The sequence below is a fragment of the Myotis yumanensis genome, unplaced genomic scaffold (genome assembly GCF_028538775.1).
Source record: "Myotis yumanensis isolate MYYU_CA2020_CCGP unplaced genomic scaffold, mMyoYum1.0.hap1 SCAF_3, whole genome shotgun sequence".
NCBI classification, from domain to species: domain Eukaryota; kingdom Metazoa; phylum Chordata; class Mammalia; order Chiroptera; family Vespertilionidae; genus Myotis; species Myotis yumanensis.
In genome coordinates this window covers 27,434,628-27,447,618 of record NW_027223754.1, presented here as the reverse complement: position 1 = coordinate 27,447,618, position 12,991 = coordinate 27,434,628, and the positions used below count along the sequence as shown (strand labels likewise).

At 41.3% G+C, this 12,991-nt stretch overlaps 1 long non-coding RNA gene across 1 annotated transcript in view; it reads right to left on the bottom strand.

The window, feature by feature from the left end:
- Positions 1-11,766, bottom strand: part of LOC139004908 (uncharacterized) — a 34,812-nt gene extending 23,046 nt beyond the window's left edge. Inside the window, exon 1 of the long non-coding RNA XR_011470626.1 lies at positions 11,743-11,766. This is a non-coding gene — a long non-coding RNA (uncharacterized lncRNA). The remainder of the gene's footprint in view (positions 1-11,742) is intronic.
- Between the last annotated feature and the right edge of the window lie 1,225 nt (positions 11,767-12,991).

The window sequence follows — 12,991 nt, the reverse complement described above, 5'->3', positions numbered from 1 at the left end:
ACTGAGGTCTTGAAGAGCAATTTTCATCATGCTGTCTCTTGAAGATCACTAGGGATCTTTAAGACTCTTTCTGGGAGTCTGTGAGGTTACAACTATTTTCACAATAATTGTAAGGCCTTATTTGCCTTTTTGTTGTTGTTAGTCCTCACATGAGTACATTTTTTCCCATTGATTTTTAGAGAGAGTGGAAGGGAGGGGGAGAGAGAGGAAAACATCCTCATGAGACACATCTATTGGTTGCTTCCCACCCACAACCGGACCAGGGCCGAGGATGGAACCTGGAAAGGAAGTAAATGCCCTTGACCAGAATCAAACCCATGACCTTTCAGTCCAGTACTCTATCCACTGAGGCAAACTGGCCAGGGCTATTTGCCTTTTTTTACACTTATTCTCTCACAAGTATACAATAGAGTTTTTCATGATGTTATTATTCTAATGACTAATGGAATGTGTGCTTGTGTATTCTCATGCTTTATAAATTTCTCTGCCGGGAGCCGGTCCATCCTTGCTGTTTCAAGGGACCTGGCGTATATAGCATACTGTTCTTAATATGTTTGCTCCCTTTAGCGCCATGTGTTTTAACCAAGGTCACCTCTCCGAGAAAGGTTGTTTCCCCAGGTGGGGATCTTTCCCTGAGGTTAGGGAGGGGATACAACCCCTTAATTAAGTGCCAGGCGGGTAGTTAAGCTACATAATCTTTACTCCCTGGAATGGAGATAAGAAACGCCCTAACCTTTGTAATAGAAATTGACAGGATTAAAATCGGCTGGTATAAATATAGATGTAACAAGACAATAATCATCAGATCCTCAGCAGACCCTCATCAGATCCTAACCAGAACCTAGCCAGAGAACATGGCAAAAGATCCTGGACAGAACCTGGCTACAGAACTTCACTGGAGAACCTAGACAGAACATGGCAAAAGAACCTGGATAGAACCTGGCTAAAGAACCTGGTGACTGAACCTGGCTAGAGAACCTGGAGAACCTAGCTGGAGAACCTAGCGAGAGAACATGGCACCAGAACTTGGTTGGAGATCCTGACCAGAACTTGGTTGGAGTTCCTAACCAGAACTTTGCTGGAGATCCTGACCAGAACTTCTCTGGAGATCCTGGAGGGAGAGCCTCGCTATGCTGATGAACTGAAACCAGTTTCCATGTCATTCATTCTTCGCCGACTCCGTCCACACCTTTGGGAATCCCTGGACCTGCTGGGGTTGGACCTCAGCAATTGGCGCCCGGTCTTATTCCAAGTCTTAAACAGCCCAATCTGAGAGGTGGCCACTGATTTGCATGCGCTATCATTTAAAAAATAAAAAAGGGGGAATTTGCCGGGAGCCGGTCCATCCTTGCTGTTTCAAGGGACCTGGCGTATATAGCATACTGTTCTTAATATGTTTGCTCCCTTTAGCGCCATGTGTTTTAACCAAGGTCACCTCTCCGAGAAAGGTTGTTTCCCCAGGTGGGGATCTTTCCCTGAGGTTAGGGAGGGGATACAACCCCTTAATTAAGTGCCAGGCGGGTAGTTAAGCTACATAATCTTTACTCCCTGGAATGGAGATAAGAAACGCCCTAACCTTTGTAATAGAAATTGACAGGATTAAAATCGGCTGGTATAAATATAGATGTAACAAGACAATAATCATCAGATCCTGATCAGTTCCTAACCAGAACTCTGACCAGAACTTTGGCTGGAGATCCTGGCTAGAGGTCCTGACTAGGCTGCTGATCAACTGAAGGCTGTCTTCGTGTCATTCCTTCTTCGCCGACTCCGTCCACACCTTTGGGGACCCCTGGACCCGCTGGGATTGGACCCCAGCATTTCTCAGATTTAATTTATAACATAGATCTAATATACATACATCTATCTTATCTATCTACCTACCTACCTACCTATCCAACTACCTATCTACCCCAGTGTTATAGTTGATTCAGGAAAGTTTGGGTAAAATGTTGTTGGAGAATAAGATAGTCACATGGTCTCAAGAATCACTCTACAAATTACTAATTACAAAGGAAAAAATATTCTTTTGTATGGATACTTCTAATGGTCACCACCTTAATCAAGTTATCAAAACTAGCATCACTAATAATGCAGGATCCTGACATTATGTGCCTCCTGATATAATACAATAAGAAGCACACATTACCTACATAGTATTATTAAAAACATTTAACCTCAATCTGATCTTGAGGAAATAATCAGGAGAAATCAATATTATGGAACATTTTAAAAACAAGCAAACTAGCTGGAACTCTTTAAGAAAGTTAATGCCATGAAAAACAAAACAAGTAAGAACTGACCCAAACGGATATATCAAATAAATGTAAAGCATGAACTCTGATTGGATTATAATTTTTTAAAAGGGCAGATATAAAAGAGGCTTTTGAGCCATTGGAGAAATTCGAATATGGGTCAAATATTACATGGATTAATGTTAAGGAATTAGTGTTAATTTTTAAAGCTATTTTAATGGTATTGTTCAATAGGGAATGTTCTTATGCTGAAGTAATTAGGAATTAAATGTTAGAATTCTGCAACTAACAAATCATTTGGTAGAAAAAAAAGTCAGTTAAAAATATGTAGGGAGAGAAATAAAGTATATAGCAAAATATTAACCCCTGGCAAAACTAGGTAAAGATTTTATTGGTGATCTCATTCAGAAAAAAAAAAATTTTTTTTAAAACATTTAGGAAGAGAAATAAAGTATAGAAAGATATAACCTTTAATTAATCTAGGCAAAGATTATGGGATACTTATTTTATTATTATTCTTTTTTTTTCTGTTAATCCTCACCCAAGGATTTTTTTCCATTGATTTTTAGACAGAGAGAGACACATCAATTGGTTGCCTCTCACGCACATGACTGAGCCTGCAACGGAGGTAGGTGCCCTTGACTGGAATCAAACTGGGACCCTTCAGTCTGCAGACCGATGTTCTAACCACTGAAAAAACAGACAAGGGCCACACTTGTTTACTTCAGGTGAAATGAAATTTCATGGAAGACTGACCTTGTCATAGAGGCAGGTGGGCTTATCTCACTAGTCATCAATATGCTAATTTCTCACCAATTTCCACTCAGAGCAGAGAGCACAGGCCTGAACCCTCTGCTCTACAGGAGGGCTTAATAGTGGTTGTGACGTATTGTGCCTGAATGTAAGAAGCAAGAACAATTGTATGAACTCAGCAATTCCATTCCCCTCCACTCCATAGTTCTACTGATCCTCGACCTATATTTTCATCCAGAAAGTTTTAGCTCTCAAGTTTGCCTTGATCACTTTAGTTTGTACCCTACATACTAAAAATTAAAAATAATAAAAGGCCCAAGAGGAAGCCATCCTTGTCCTCATCCAGAATCTGACTCACCCTGGCCATCCAATTGCTAGCACCACGGGTCAGTTCACCACCTGGCATCCATCTGGCCGTTCTTCTTTCTTATCTGCTGACACATGGCTGTCTCCTTCCTTAGCATGACCCTCTTCTTTCTTGATCTCTGGCCAGCTCATGACTGGCAATTCCAAAGACTCTGTCCTTAGCATGCATCTCTCGGTTTCCAGTGTCTGTCTTGTTTTAAATATTGTTAACCCAGTATTTTTTTTTTTTATTGCTGCATTATTCCCCTGGATCTGAGTTACTTAGATCTCTTCGTACCTGTAGAAACCATGGGAGAAGTCCATATCTGACTGTTCTGACCCAATAGCTACTCTGTTTAGGGCAGTGCCTCTGTTTGGTCAGAGATATCACAGCTCTCCTTATCGAGTAGGAGCCTGTCAGGTGAGAGCACAGAAGGCAGGATGCAGTGGTGGAGAGAGTGCTGGACTAGGAATCAGAGGCCTGGGGACTGGGCATTAAACCCTGCAACGTCAGAGCTGGAAGGGACTTAGAAATAATATAGTTAAAGCCCATTATTTCATTAAAAGGGGGGACTGATGCCCAGAGAAGTGTGCCTTGCTTACATCACAGGGCTATGTAGTGGCAGAATTTGTATGAAAATCTCATCCTTGATGCCAGTCTCGTGGTCTCTATTCATAAACAGCATGACGTTGCACCAATAGATCTTTCCATGTCTCAGAGCCACAGTTCCCTCGTCTCCCCTAAGTGGATAGTAATACCTTTCCTGTATGTCACAAGTTGTTATGAGAATCAAATAGGATCATATATGTAGAAATAACTTAAAAACCTTATTTTATTAAGGTATGACTAATATGTAATTATAAAGTCTTAAATGCTATATAAATGCAATGTAATACAAAGTCTTTCAGTAGCATTCTTGACAAGTTATAAGTATTTAGTTATGTATCTTATTTTTCTTGCGCTTATTTTTTGAGATATAATAGCTACATGTTAAAGGAAGAGAGAAACAAATACATGTCACTCAGCTAAGGTTAGACTTAAGTTATCTAAGATTTTGAAGACTAGTAAACTTTACTGCATTTTTTCATGATTACTCTATTTTTCCCCTCATAATCTATAAGGTGAGTTCAATGAAATTACATATATACAATTAATTTTTGTATATTTACTTTGATCTCAAATAATTTGTGTAATTTGAAGGAAAAGGAAAGTAACCAGAATCTAAAAGTTTGTCTCCATCTTCTGAGCATTTAAAACATTATGGAGTAGAGGCAAGGGCACAAGATTTGGATTGAGAGGCTTTGACTTGAGAAGGCTTGGATTTATGTAACTTGGGTAAGCCCCTCATCCTCTCTCAGACCACTACCGTATCAGAAAAGGAAAATGATGACATTCCTGTCTCGCCAGGTCCTCATGAAGTCAAGAGAGAGAATGTACCTGGAAGAATTTCGTAGACTCCAGAGCAGTGTTCAAACTTCTACTTGAGCTAGCAGATAGGTTTAGTTTCTGTGTATATTGTTGGCCCACACAGTGCTTTAACATTTTTTACTTGCTTGCTAACCTTTTTAAAAGGGAGATTTCATATGAAAACCTGAATTTCTGTCTCCTCTTACCTGTCCTGAACTGACATTCCTGGGAACACAACTATCAGGACCATCTACCTGCCATAGAGACCAGGTGACAGCTGAGGCTGGCCACTGGACCTGCCTCTGGTTTTTATTACACTGGAATTTCTCTAGCAATAGAATGAAGAGGAAAGTGAAGCATTTCTTAGACTCATGTCTTTATCAAAAGTTAGAAAATGAAAACTAGACTGAGAGGATCACACACAGCTCAGAAAAAACAACGGGAAGTATGTTTCTTTGCAGAAGCTACAAATGTGCTCACGTGTTTAATATGCAGATAAAGTATATCTGTGTTCAAAGCATGTCCTAAGACGCCTTTATAAAAAAAAAGCTCAAATATTGTAATGCTTGCTCTAACCTGTTACACAATGCTAGCAAGTATTTTATCAGCATCCACTTAGCTATTATCTATTCCCCCTCTTCTCTTCTATTTAGCAGAATATGAATTGTTTTATGGTCATTAATTCCTCTGCGACCTTGAAGCACTCTATCATAAGATTTTGCTGTATTATCTAATACATTTCGAGTGTCTACAACCTCAGTATGAATTGCTTATTTTAAATCTCCCCATATTTCCAGCCTTAGGTTCAAATTCATATTAGGGAATATGAATTTAAGGAACAAAAAGACAGGCCATAGCTTAGTATGTTCACCATCTGATACAAGATGTAAAAAGGACTCATAGCATGAGATCGATTATAAAGTCCAGAAGCCAGTTATTTTGAATTTTCTCTCAGAAGATAATGCTATTGGATTTCAGTACCTTCCTTGCAGGTCTTACATTATAATTTTATTTAATGGCATTTAAACACACGTCCAAACCCCCAGAAGAGAGCCTCAGAGTTCCCTTGGGCAATCCTTTTGCTTCATCTTGTACATTAACTTAGCTACTATATTTCATAAATTCTACTCTCAAATGTCCTAGAATCTGTGTCATTTTCCCAAACTCATTGTCAACTATCATTGCAATAATTTTTAAACATTTCCCCCTGTCTTTCCCCACCCATTGTATTATTTATATTGTCTATGTATTTACAATTTATACACACACACACACACACACACACAAATGGCATAGCCACCTCTCTTGTTCCTGTGGTCTTCTATTATCTGATGAGGTTCAGAGTTCTTAATCTTACCATGGCACTTTCAAGAGCTGGGCCTTTGTGTATCCCTTTAACCTCAACTTTGATTATTTTATACCCCATTCAGACTCCACTCATTCATTCACGAATTTCACAAATATTTATTGAATGTCTATAATATTTCGAGTATTATTCTGGGTTCTGAGGACACAGCAGTGAACAAAACAGACAAAAACCTCTACACTCTGGAGCTTATATTTTGGGAATGGGCTGTAGGTAGCACATAATAACCTAAATATATAGAATGTAGAGTGTGTTTGATAGTTATATATGGTATGAGAAAAATTAAAAAGAAGAGGATAAGGTCTAAGAGGCAATTTTATGTGGGGGATTAGGAAGAACTGCTGAGAAGGGTCACTGAGTAAAAACTGGAGGGGGCAGAGCAAGTGTGTCTGTGGGAAGCTGGAGGAAGAGCCAGGATCCTTTGGGTGAAGAAGAATGGGCCAAAGGGGAGTAGAGGGAAGGTAGGCAGGATGAGGGGAGGAAAAGCATCAAGTCATTGAGGGCCTTGGTCAGCCACAGTGAGGGTTTTAGCTTTTATGCGAGTGAAATAGGGGATGCTGGGGGGATTTGAGCTGGAGAACTACATGAACTACCTCACCATATAAACAGATCACTCTGTCTGCTATGCTGAGAATAAGGTGAAGTGGGGCAGCCCTGTGAGAGTTGCTGTTGGCTTAGACCAGGGTGGAAGCAATAGAGCTGGAGAGAATGATCAGGTTCTGGATCCTTTCAGTGGAGCCAAAAGATCTGTTGATGCTCTGGATCGGGGTATAGAAAGGTTTCAATAGTGACTCCCAGGCATTTGGCTTGAGCAACTGAAGGATGGGTTTGCCATGAACTAAGAAGAGAAATAGCATGGAGGAGCCGATGAAGGGTGTGTGTGTGTGTGTGTGTGTGTACGAATAAGAAGCCCAATTTGGGGTGTATTTAGTTTGTGGTGCTTACTAGAAAGCCAAGTGGACATGGTGAGTAGGCAGAGGCAGTTTGAGACATGTGTCATCCATACCCCAGAGCAAGAGCGTTCTTGTCTTTCCCTCAAAACCTCATTTTTTCAGGTTTGTATGCTGTTTGAACTTGCTTTAATGTACTTTGTTCTTGGCCTCCATTTTACCACTTATTGCATTGCATTGTAATTACTATTTTAGCTGTTCTGTGGTTTTTTTTTTTCACTATACTGTCCTGCTATTTATCCTCAGCATAATGTCTGATACAAAATAATATTTAAAAAGTTCATTGAATAATTGAAATCTGTGGGGGCCATAATCTTCTATATTCAATTGCTAAATTTCTTGATAGATGCTACTATTTTTCCGCTCCAACAAAAAGAGCTGTTTGGCACATATTGTTTTAATCAATGTGAATTAAATTCTATTTTTGTTGATGTGCTTTTTTTTTTCATATTCCCTTGGGCATGCAATTTATCAAGCATGAGTAATATCTGGCACACAGAGTCTCTAATAGCTTCCTTTTATTATTAGATCAATGGTTGTCTGAGTTATTGAGAAAGGAAATATCTAGAAAGAGAATGCCCGATTCCTTGAAAATGGTGCTAAAGAGAAAACATGGCAGTATAAAATCATTAACCATGAAATTGCTTTGGGGCACTTGAATCCTCCTTTATGGAAACTTGGGATCATTCTTAAAGTACATTTTCAGACAGTGGATGCATTCCGTGTGTCTTTCTTTATTTAAATGTTTGGCATATTTTACAAGACACATTAAGAAAAAAAAACCCTCATTTTAACAAACACATTCCCCCTCACACTGCTCTACCTTTCCCAGCCCACCAGTCCCTCTCCACAGCCTAACCCAGTGAATAGCTATTTTCCCTATTTTTTCATAGACTTGTCTAAGCACTAATAGCTAATCTAATAAAAGACAAACATGCAAATTGACTGTACCTTCGCTACACTTTAAGCTATGCCCACCGGCCAATCAGAGCGACTATTTGCAAATTAACCCAACCAAGATGGCAGCCGGCAGCCACAGAGCTGAAGCGAGCAGGAGGCTTGCTTGCTCCAGTGATGGAGGAAGCCAAGCTTCCCCTCTGCCGCGGCCTGGCTGTGAGCTCAATTCAAAGCAACAAAGTTGCAATTATAGAAGGTAAATAAACCCCAGATACCTGCTTTCAGCCGGCCGTGGCCAGGAAGCTGGAGCGAGCAGGAGCCAGCTCTCAGCTCCACTGAAGGCAACAAAGTTTCAATTATAGAAGGTAAATAAATACCAGAATAAAAAGTAGAGGCTGGGAGCTTCCATCGCCGATGGGCTTGGCCAGCCTGAAAATGGCCCTCAGCCCCTCACCCAGACTGGCCAGGTACCCCAGTGGGGACCCCCACCCTGAAGGGGGTGTGACCACCCTGCAAACAGTCATCATCCCCTCATCCAGGCTGGCCAGGCACCCCAGTGGGGACCCCCACCCTGAAGGGGGTGTGACCAGCTGCAAATAGCCATCAGCCCCTCACCCAGGCTGGCCAGGCACCCCAGCGGGACCCCCACCCTGATCCGGGACACACTTCAGGGCAAACCAGCCAGCTCCCACCCGTGCACCAGACCTCTATCCTATATAATAAAAGGGTAATATGCAAACTGACCCTAACAGCAGAACGATTGGGAATGACTGATCACTATGACACACACTGACCACCAGGGGGCAGACGCTCAATGCAGGAGCTGCCCCCTGGTGGTCAGTGTGCTCCCACAGTGGGAGCTCTGCTCAGCCACAAGCCAGGCTGATGGCTGCCAGTACAGCGGTGGTGGTGGGAGCCTCTCCCGCCTCCTCAGCAGTGCTAAGGATGTCCGACTGCAGCTTAGGCCTGCTCCCCGCTGGTAAGTGGACATCCCCTGAGGGCTCCTGGGCTGCCAGAGTTATGTCTGATTGCCAGCTTAGGCCCAATCCCCTGGAGAGCACAAATTTTTGTGCACTGGGCCTCTAGTATGTTTATATTTATGTCTATCCTCTAAATAGGACCCTACTGCATAGTTCTTTCTATCACATAGTCTTCTTTCACTTAACATATTTTAAGCATTTTAAACAGTGCTAATACATATCAATATACTTTTTTCTTGTCAACAGCTCCATAACATGCCACTGTATAGATGAGCCATAATGTAATTAAAAATATCTTACTATTGGGCATTTAGTGTTGGATGTTTAGTGTTGCAACAAAAAATGCTGCAATGAACAACTTTACCTATATACACATATACAGATACACAAGCATTAAGTGCCTATAATATACATATATAGGTATATATAGAGATATATATATGTATATAGATATATATGTGTATATGTGCACAAAGTTGTTCATACATATATGAAAATTTCCTGCAGGATGCTTTTCAAAAGGGCAACTCAGAGAAACCTGGCAAGACAGATACCCTGGTGACACCATAGTGTCCACAAACACATGCTATACAAAATTTAATCAGGACCCAGATTTCCATTATGGAAGCCTCATTAACCAAGCCACCTACGCTCATTTTCGAGATTGCTGGCTGGCCGAAAAGCAAGTAGCAGCTGTTGACCTTGCAAAGGTTAACTTAATAGAGTTGAATTTGATTCAGATTCAATCACTGCTTCCACGGCCGTTCTGGGGGCCAAGTAGTAGACCGTAGAGGTGATGTCATGGTGTTTCATTGCATGGGTTGCTGCTCAAGCATGACTCACACCTATGCCCTGAAAGACTCCATTGTCGTTTCACTCCTGGGTGGAGCGGGGACTTGACTGACTCACTGACTCAGGCCACCAGCACACCCTCCACGCGTGGAACTGCCACGCGGGAACATTAACTCCATCACACCCTCCTCTCCAGCAAGTAGGTATAGGTACAGGGAGCCCCAATCTAGGATGGTTTTTGCTGGGTAGAATGCAGCTTATTCTTAGGGTCCTCCATCCCCTCCTCCTCCTGCCACCTCCCTTACCCCCACTCCCACTCCCCAGCTCCCTAATGGTGCTTTAAATGCAAAAGGATCATTTAGGTTTAATTCAACAAGCCTGGCATGAGTAATATTGTGACTAAACGTTTCAGTTAAAGCTATGTGCTCAATTACAGCTGTATAATTTATCTGTAAATAAATCATTCCAGGGCAAGTACGGCTTGAGCCTCAGTCCTTCCTGACAGGGAGATGGCGGTTTCCCAGAGGGGTGAGCAGGCTTCATGTTGTGGTTGGGTTCCTGACCCTCTGCTAAAGCTCTGTGCTTCCCTTGCTGCTTCCAGAGTCACTTTTTTGCAGGCTCTGGTTGTTGACATGGTTATGAACGTTACAGGACAAATTCCCTTTGCCAATTCATAATCTTTTACTTCATTCCTTTACTTTCTCCTTTCTTTCAAGAAATGTCGCTGCTTCCCCTGAAGTATTCCCTTTTCTCCTTGTCTTTCTTGGGGTGTCAGCATCTGCATTAAGTCAATGTCTTTGTCTGTGTTTGTTTGGATCTTTCTATCTCGTCAGAGCTTTTGGGGGGACTAGCTCTTTTCGTAGTGGGGGAGGCTATTTCTCTGCCAATTAGGAGACCTCGTTTGTGGCTTCAGGGACAGTCATGAGGAAGACTGCTCCCTCCCCAACACACACACACACACACACACACACACACACACACACACACTTCTGCATCATAAAAACCACTTGAAACTGGCAGAAAGGTCCCCTCAGCATCTGCCCTCTTTAACCTGCACTGCATCCTCAGGCTGTCCTGAGGTTTGGGGTGTCCGCCGATGGGAGGGATGGCGTTGACATGACTGATTCGAAGCAGTGAGGCAGGAAGGAGGTATGTTTGTTTCATTATCTGGGTGAATGTTATGACAGGTGCGACTGGGACAAGAAGGCTATTCTGTTCCTTGGAGAGGTGCTTATTCTGAGCCACATTTTCCAGTTTTAGCTTCTTCTCCTAAATCCTTCCAAATTGGTGAGTTAGAAGCCAAATGTGCCATCTGCAGGCACCATTTTTTATTCCACCCTCATCTCATCATTCTATGCTTTGAACATGCAGCTTGTCAAGGAGAAGTAGTGGCACAGACGTGCTGCATCTCAGCACCCGCTGCCTCTTACTCTCACACCGAAGCTCAGTGCAGGGGAAGGAGCTCTTAACAGGAGACCTGGACTGTGGCACCGAGTCTGCCATTTTCCAGCTGGATGGCCTGGAGGAGGTGACTTAACCTCCTTGCTCTCCCAGCATAACTGTCTGAAGGCAGCAGGAGGGCTCGAGCCTCTCAAGGTCCCTCCTATTTCTAATGCCTATGAACCAAGCACTTAGTTTAATTTGTTACTGCCCTCATCCTCCCAAGAAAAAAAGGGGAAGTACAAATAAGTGGTCACTCAAGTCCCACGAGGAAAAGATTGCACTAATGGAAAAGCTGCTGCAAGTTAGACCAGATGACCCTCCAAACCCTGGCATTTCTTAAGTATATTGCTTTTACTTAGAAACGATGGCATAATGGAGGGGACGTGAGATCATGGAACAGGTGCTTTCAAAAACATTATATTGAAGAGGAAAGGAAGTTGAAGAATATGTAATACATCAGGTACAATGCAAAGTATGCAAAGCATAACTAGGTATTGTTTCTATTACACATGTGTAGGAAACGTATAAAAATGTCATCTGGAAAAGTACATACCAGATTCTTGATAGTAGTTGTCTCTGGGGAAGGAAGGTAAGGAGATGGATCTATGGAAAGAGACAAGGAGGACTTCAACATTATTCATAATGTTTTATTTCTTTTGTGAAAAAATGTCATTAGCATTTGTTAATATTTGTTAATTATGGCTACTGGGTGCAGTGACTGCTGTGCTGGAGCAGGTCACGCGCACCTCTCCCCAACTCCCCATGCAATAATGTCACAAAGATAGCTTGAAATTGATAGTGAAAGTGTTTACAGCACAAAAGCAGCAAATGCTACAAATCAGAACCTTTTCTTTCGCCTCTGAAGAGTCTGTTGTTCACACTGACCAGCACACTGATGGGTACAATGTATCTATTAAATTAATCTTCCTACTTTTTAATGATTTGTGTATGATATAACATTTTTCACAAGAATAACTAATTTCTATAAGGATAATCAGCAACAATTTTGAAGAATATTCTTAATTTTTGACTCAGAAATTATATCATTAAGATTGATCCTGAAGGAAGGAGCAGAGATATATGTAAAGATTTACTATGATGATGATCCTATGATGATGGAAGAATTGCAGACAACCCAAGTATTTAGCAGTGGTATAATAGGTGAAATAAATTTGATTATAGTGATATAATGCTACATAGCCATAAAACATTACACATTTGAAGAAAATGTAATCACATGGAAATAAGTTAGTGATAGAGTTTTAAGTGGAAAGGCTGGTTTAAGCAGTGTATATAGTTTAACATTTTGAAAAAATATAAACAGATACAAAATAAGCTTAAAAGTTATTTATTGAACTATTAATGGTTGTTATCTCTGGGTCTTGAAATTATGGATGAATGATTTGATTTTCTTATGTACATCTTCTACATATAATATGTTTTTCTTTTAAAATAATCATTTTAAATTATTTTAAAATAATCATTTCAAAGATTGAGATTAGCAGAGCGTTCAAGTGTGATTAATGAAGATTAAGTCCTTGTTGTCACCTGGTACTGTCATGTTTACGTGGGAATATAAATATCCAACCTTGGCCCAACCCAGAACACCACCAACAGGTGATTTTAGCTCCAAAGCTCCTATGGGGTTGGTTGAAACTGTTGCATCTTGACCTCCCCCTCCCTCCCAGGTGCTAAGAGCATTCCCTAAAAACGTTCTGCAGGGTCTGCTTCTCAGAAAACCCAAACTGTGAAGTTGGTATCAGGAGTGGGTGACAAAGGCAATACGGAGTTTTGGAAGTAGA